Here is a 7,810-nt window from a genome sequence, read left to right as displayed (position 1 = left end):
GTCTTGAGGTGGCGGGAAATATGCCTTCCGGGGTCCTACGTTGCTCCCCTCCCCACTCCGCCCCTTCGGACAGGAAGGCTGACGAATGGGGTAGAGAAGAAGTGAGCGGACCCTGCTCATTGGGCCGCTGCAAGGAAGAGCTCTAAGAGACTGGGAAAGCGCTGCGTTCTGGGAGTTGTAGTCCTCTCCTTTTTCCGGCTCTTAGTACAGAGGTTTTCTCTTTTTTTCAAGCTGCAATTTGGCTTGCAGCAGTGTCCAACTTAATCCGGCAGTGGGACTTTTCTTAAAAGCAAACTAAACAAAAGAGAATGGAGGTTTATAACGCAGGGAGATGAAAACATAAAAGTAAATGGTTTTTAGAATGTATCCAAATCATAACTGCCCTCAAGGGCATGGCGGGGGGAGTTGATTTTGAGAATCTTTGGGATGGAAACTAGAATCAGCATCTTAAGGAAAAGTTTATTTAATGCAGGACCCATTTGCTATCTGAATAGCGTTGCTTGAAGTATCTTATAAAAATAGCAGGGCACGAAGATTGTGAAGATACACCTGCAAAAAATAGAGACCTCTTTGTGTATTCTTATACAGAATTCTGAACAGGATTACCACGCTATCTTACTTGCAAACCGGTAAGTTAAAGGCTTTCTCACCTTATAAAAAGATCACTGGATCCTTTTAAATAACTGTTGTGAGCGAGCTATGGTGATAACAGACCAAACACTAGTGTGTTTTTCCACAATGTCAGAATTTTTGAATAACAATAAATTCCAGGTTATACCACTTTCATCGGTGGCAGTTCATCGAATACTTGTAGGTCACCTTATAGTCATAATCCAGGCAATCCCAAATTCTTTTATTCCAATCTTAAAAGGTTAAGAAAGGGTTAAGGCAACCACAGGGGTTGGGGAGGCTGAAGTAAGAGCAAAGGCGGAGAGCAGATAAAAATGCAGTCATTGTAGGCGTTCAGATAAGATTAGAACCAGCCAAAGAACTTGTTCAGGGTCGCAGAACTGTCAAGGGGCAGGAACTTATCGGCCAAGGTCTGGACAGAAGGCAGTCTCAGAATGTCAGCTTGGAATGGGGTGTGTGGTCTCTGCTGAAGCCGAGTTCAGAGAAGATACTCACTGGCAATTTTCCTGGGCAAGACTCATGAGGAGTGACCAGGTGATGGGGTCAGGGATTCACTGTAGCCGGGCTCAGGTTGCTCTTCCTTTTCTGGGCCTGCGTGAGGAGGTTGCTTTATTTGATGGTTTGGTGTGTTCCATAAGCTCATGAGTCTGAAGTTTTAGATTTGAGTTTGATAAACCAGTGCATCCATGTGCTTCCGATTAATTTTATAAGTTCACAGATGTTCATTTTTTTAGCACAATTAATTTGTTTGACAGTTTGTGCTTTGGGTTGTGCTTGGCAGAGGGTGGTTGTTTACTTTGTATAAACAAGATATAGAGTCATTCCACCTCAGCACTTAAAATGGAGTAGCTCATAGCACATTGCTTTATAAAGTAGAGTAACTTAGGCATAGTCTGAGAACTACTGTTCTATATACATCATAGAGTAACTCAGAGCAGGATACCATCCTGCTCTCCACAGAAACTTACTTTACCAAAAATTGAACACCAGGGGGAAAAGGTGTTTCATGATACCATTGATTAAATATCAATTAGTAATTAAGATACTGTACAACAAGTCTGAAATTACAATTTTTAAAATATCAATTGCATATCCAAGTTTTTTGTTCATTTTAGTTATTTGAGTATTTTTTTGTATTTTTTAATTTTATTTTTGTGGTACAATTTGTATGCAGTAAAATGCCCATGTCTTAAGTGTTTATAGCTCAATTAATTTTTACCTAAGTACATCCCCATGTAATCACTCAGTACACAATAAAGAACCTACCCATTGCCCCAGCATATATTTTTAATTTTACTGAACAGTAAGCTAAAAGACCAGATTGTTTAATAAAAAAATATTTGGTAACTCTGTAGCTGAAATTTCCATCAACTGATTATTAACTTATGTTTGAAGGAGTCCAGGACTATGCGCTGATAAATATCTTAAATATAATCTGCCTAAGCAAAATGTACATGCCATTTATTTGTATGTGTATATGTATTTCTAATTATCATTATTCAATTTATAGTTACTAAATGTTTTGTGCCATTGTGGTAGGCAGATAAATTGATCCTTAGTCAAAGAAAAAAGGATGTCTCTTGACTGCTTGTTTTTGTATACAATATTGTACAATAAAAGACAAATTAAAAGAAAAAAATTTAGAACAAGGATCCTGTTTGCAATTATTTACTGAGATAATTACTTATTAACCTAAGAATATTTTTATCACTTGATGCTAACTCTCATTTTATGAATATATTGGATGCAATACTGATAATAATCTCTGCTCTAGAAACAACTTGAAATTAACACTAGAACCAGAAAACCTAGTTCAAATTAGCACAGGAATTAAGTCATTTGCAGTGAAAAGTCCAAAGGAGTGACAGTTTGGTAACCACATCTTTGATTCTAACATACTTTTTTTCCCCCTAGGCTTCAGTTTCTTCATACAGAAGATGAGGAAATTAAATTAGAAAATCTCTAGTATATCAGTTCCACTCTAACATTTTCATTAAGTCTATGGCTTAATGTGTAAAGACAAATTCCATTTAATGAATTATGCCATGGTCCTTGATAAAAACTTGATCATCTTCAACCATGAAGGACACATAGATATTTTAATTGGTATTTCTCCCTGTTTTCATGATGATATGAAATCATTAATCAGAGAAATTATGTTTCCTTGATTATCTCCCACTCTTTCAAACTGCCCAGAGAAAACCACTGGATTGTTATTAAAAATTAGGGACATTTGTACATATTTCATTTAAAGTCCACGTAAGCTTAACCAGTATCCCTCCCCCTCTACTCCTGACTTAAAACGAAGAAGCACACATTATTTAATGAAGTAATGTATCTATGGTTTCTATATTTGCTCAAATTCTTGCTTTCTTCCTTGTTTTCTTTCTACCTTAGAGCTTGATGGACTTATCTTAATTACCAAGGCTGAATAAACACTAGGGGGCTCCCTGGAGTGCAGAATGTGCAAGAAAACTGCGGAATACAGATTACAAATTATGTATAATACTTCCATTTTTCCTTGTCCTCAGGGACCAAAAAGTACTCAATGTCACAATAAAAAAACATAATAAACATTACTGATATTTCCTAAATGACATATGTGCATATGTGTATTTGTGTGTGTGTCTCTGTGTATGTATATATATATATATTTTTTTTTTCCCTAAACCAGTGAGCAACTTTTTATGTTGAAAAATATCTTAAACAATACCCTATAGTTAATAACTTGTTTTAGGCCCTCAGGAAATTCATTATCAGTTCTTCAACACAAGTTTATAAGCCACAAAAGCATAGAGGTTAGAAAAATCTGTTTCCAGGTGCTAGAGAAGCTTAAGGAATAATCTGAAGGTGCAGGCTTGTCCCAGCCAAGTAGATTTGTTCTCTTCTATGGTATGGACTGGTAAGAAACTTCTCCAGGTGTCATAGGTAGGGTTTCAAGCACCAAGACAGAGGTAAAGTTAGTCACTTCCTGGCTTCTCAGCTGGCAGTTTACTTAACCACTCTCTACTTCAGTTCCTTCTTCCAAATTAGGCTGTATGTAATATGTAGCTCAAAGAATGATTCATTGTAGTGATAAGGGATATAAAATATTGAGAAAAATGCCCGGTATGTAGTAAGCATTAATGTTAGCCAACAGTACTGGTGATGGTATTGGTGGTTGAAGAGGGGTCAAGAGATGGGGAGAGAATGGTGCCACAGCACCCTGATGCATTCTGGAACAATTCAGACAACCAAATTCAAGCTCCCTTCCCACTCCTACCAAAATCTTCCAATAGAATCAATCACTTCCTAAATAAGACCTTGTCTACTGGAAATCCAGTTGGCTAAATGAGTAACACAGAGACAGGGTATTATTTGACTCCAATTCTACCAGTGTTGAAAGCCATCAGGCACATTTGTCCCATGTTTAAGGAATATTATGAAATATCAAATGGTCCCTGGAATCAATCAGTGTGTCTTCTGAAAGAGTCTGCTGGCCTGTCTTTTATCTCTCATATTCCCCCGTCTTTTATTCCTGTAGTCCTTCAGGTTAGAAATATTAAAAGAGCAGGAAGGTCTAGGATCCAGGGAGCATCATGATCCTGATTTTACCATTGAATTTGACAACACAGTTGGCCTGCCAACAATTTGTGATTCATGGTCATTTGCCAAGGTTAATTTCAGCAGTCTGATTTCTTAATCCCTGAGAAGTCATCTCCGTTCTTCATGACACAAATCTTTACTGAGAATCTGTTTGAAGAGCTTTGCCTCAATGCTTAGAGGCACAGATTGCAGAAGGTAATTAATTGTCAAAAACTAATTGATTGAATATAAAATGGCATGTGAGATTCCCTAATAATAACTCCATTTGATAAATGTGCCTGGATTTGTTATAATTGTGCATTTTATTTATTTATTTACTGGTATTACAGATTGAACCCAAGGGAACTCTACCACTAAACTACATCTCCCGTCCTTTTTATTTTTTATATTGTGAAGGGTCTTGCTAAATTGCCAAGACTGGCTTCAAATTTGCAATCCTCCTATCTCAGCTTCCTGAATCTCTGGAATTAAAGGAATGTGCCACTGCTGAGGCTCTAAGTGGGTATTTTAAAAGACATAGACTGTTAATATTACAAAACAATGAAGATACTTAATTATATCAACAAAACAAATATTATCTGAACATGTGTTTATCTAATTCTGTCCTGGACAGAAGATTTCAGATCAATGTTGCTGAACAGAAAAAGAATGCATTATACATTTTAAGTTTTCGAGCAGTACTTAAATAAAAGGTTTTTTATTTTAAAAAGTAAAACGAAACTGGTGAAATTAATTCAATGATATCTTTAATTTAACCCAATATAGCTAAAATATTACCATTTCAAACTGTAATCAATATAAAATGCTTTAATGAGATATATTACTTTTTGTCTTGACTTTAAAATCCAGTTTTAAAAATCTCAATTCAAACTAGCCACATTTGCCTACTGGCTTCCACATTGGACCAAACAGCTTTAGAGGATAAAATCTATCTCTTGAAAGATAAGAGCTTGAAATAAGAGCAGCCATTCATTGAGCATGCACTATGTACTAGACACTGTGCTAAGCACTTTATCATATAGTCTTATTGAATTTTAACCACACCTTGGAAGATTGTTATTTTTAATCCTCATTTTACGTTGAAAAGATTGAAGCCTAAAAGATCCCAGATTTCCTCACCAATAAGGGATAGAGGCAGGGATAGGATGTGAGTCTATGTGGCTATATCAAATACTATTTAAGACCAAATGAGTATGTTCAGATCCAAATGCAGAATTTGGCTCATAAGATTCAGTTCTAGTTACTTAAATATTAAGTAAACAAATATTTTATATCTTAAAATACCTTAATTAATAAAAAACATGTTATAGATCTGGTATAAAATATCATTTGCAGTGATAAATAGTAGGTAAAATTTACCCTGAAGTAATAAGGAAAGGTTAAAAAAATCAACCCTCCATATTCATAGGCTCTGTGTCTGTGTATTCAACTTATCCCAGATTAGAAAAAATATTACGTATTGTGTCTATGCTATATGAACTCTTTCTTGTCATTATTCCCTAAACAAAATATAGCATTTACATTTACATGACATAGTATTTACATAGCATTATTTGGGCATTATAAATAGTCTACAGATTAATTTAAAGTATGCACAGGCTCTATGCCATTATATATATATATATATAACTTAAGCTTCCAAAGGTGTGGGTGTATGCAGCTGGAACCAATCCTCCTTGGATACTGAGGGATCAAAAAGTGGGCAGTGTTGCCTCTGGAGAGATGCAGTAATAACATTCTTTGTAGTCATAGCAAAACACTTGAGAGATACCAAAAACCATAGAATGAAGGGCTGGGGGAAAAGGTAGGGTAGGATTGGAAGCAATCAGGTACATCAGATCTGACTCTACAGGACACTGACCAACAGAGTCGGTAGACTGTGCTTGACATAGTGGGCAAAAGGGAGCCAGGGTTGACTTTGGAGCAAAGGATAGACGGTATCAAAGTTGTACTTCAGGAAGAGGGATCTGGCCAAAGCATGTGTAGAATGGATTATTTTAATCACATAAAAAGAAACAAGGCCAGAAAGGGGTGTTCAAAGAGAACTCAGGGAAAAAAAATGAGGGTGACACATTTCAGGTGGAAAACTGCCAAAATTGAAAGCTATGTATTTGGATAGAAGAAGGAATGAAGGAAAGGGTAGGGTAAAAATTAGACACACTGCCTCCAGGGCTTACAGAAAGCATACAGAGTTTAATGGTCTTTACTTAGATCTTTATTTGGAATGAAAAATTGTTTTGCAGTTAAGACAAAAAGGAAAAGAAACTGAAAGACAACCAAATCTCCCAAAACAGCAGCAGTAAAGAGAGGAATACAACCTTGACATTTAGTCTCAAAACTTTGTCTAGGACATTTTTGGAAAGGAAAGAAAATTATATTTTGTTGAACAAAATACAAATAAATTAGACTTAAAAAGGCAAAATATATGTAAATCATACCAAAATCAGGTTTATGCTAAAACTCTAAGCAAAAATAGTAAATCAACTCATAAAACTTAAAAAAAAAAAAGACTCATGATTGCAGCTAGAGAGATACAGGGTGGAGAGCCAGTGCCACTTCAAAGTAAGTTGAATATTAATTTTAATTAGATCCATACCATTTGCCTGAGAATTTACAGTTCCTGTCCTCCACATTCACAATCAGCTTTATAGAAGCCAGAGTTTAAGATGAATGAATCTTGCTACATCCTCTACTCTGAACATTTGACAAAATAGGAGTAGAAAAATATGTGCAAAGTACTGCACTTCCCCCTCCCCACTAGAGTGCCTACCCAGAGTTCTCCTCCAGCATCTTATTACATTCTTCCAACTCGGTTGTGGGAATCTTAAGATAAAAAGCAATACAAGCCTTCATTATATTTCCAATCCTCCAATATTTTGTTAATTTTAGAGAAGGTAGAAAAACCATTGGCATTCTAATATTTTATGGGACATAAGGATCCAAACAAAGATCTCTGTCTGAGAAGCTGATAGGTTTCATATTCACCACTTTCCTAGTTTTTCGATGGATTCTTTGATGAGCCTCCAAAAAATGTCTCTGATCTGAAACCAAACCTGATGGAAAATTTTCCTGGCCTGTGTCCATCTGGTTAGCCACCTGTTTCTCCCTATAGCTAATTCAGCAAGGGGATCTGATAAAGCCAGAGGTATTGGCTCACAGCCTTAAAGGTCTGGATAAGATAGCTTTTAAAATAATCATTCTTTACACACTGTCATACACCAATGACATCCTCATTACTTAGAAATACAAAGTACAAATGTCTATTAAAAAAATCCATGAATATCATGCTACATACTAGAATTTCAGAGCTAGAAATCACCCTACTAACCATTTAGTCTAAAGCCTCATTTCATAATTTAGACAACTGAGATTCAGAAAAATTTGGATATAGTCTAAGTTCAACATTATTTAAAACAAAAAGGCTTTTTTTGAGTGTGTGTGTGTATTGGGCATTCAACTCCGGGGCAATCAACCACTGAGCCACATCCCCAGCCCTGTTTTGGGTTTTATTAGAGACAGGGTCTCACAGGTTGCTTAGCACCTCCATTTTGCTGAGGCTGACTTTGAACTCACTAGCCTCCTGCTTCAGCCTCCC

The 7,810-nt window shown here is 36.1% G+C and overlaps 1 long non-coding RNA gene across 1 annotated transcript; it reads left to right on the top strand.

The window, feature by feature from the left end:
• The first annotated feature begins 13 nt into the window (after positions 1-13).
• Positions 14-3,227, top strand: LOC114095083 (uncharacterized). Its single transcript, XR_003583187.3, has 2 exons — positions 14-629; positions 3,028-3,227. It is a non-coding gene; the product is annotated as an uncharacterized lncRNA (long non-coding RNA).
• The last annotated feature ends 4,583 nt before the right edge of the window (positions 3,228-7,810 follow it).

The sequence above is a fragment of the Marmota flaviventris genome, chromosome 6 (genome assembly GCF_047511675.1).
Source record: "Marmota flaviventris isolate mMarFla1 chromosome 6, mMarFla1.hap1, whole genome shotgun sequence".
NCBI lineage: Eukaryota > Metazoa > Chordata > Mammalia > Rodentia > Sciuridae > Marmota > Marmota flaviventris.
This window is presented reverse-complemented; position numbering and strand designations above follow the sequence as displayed.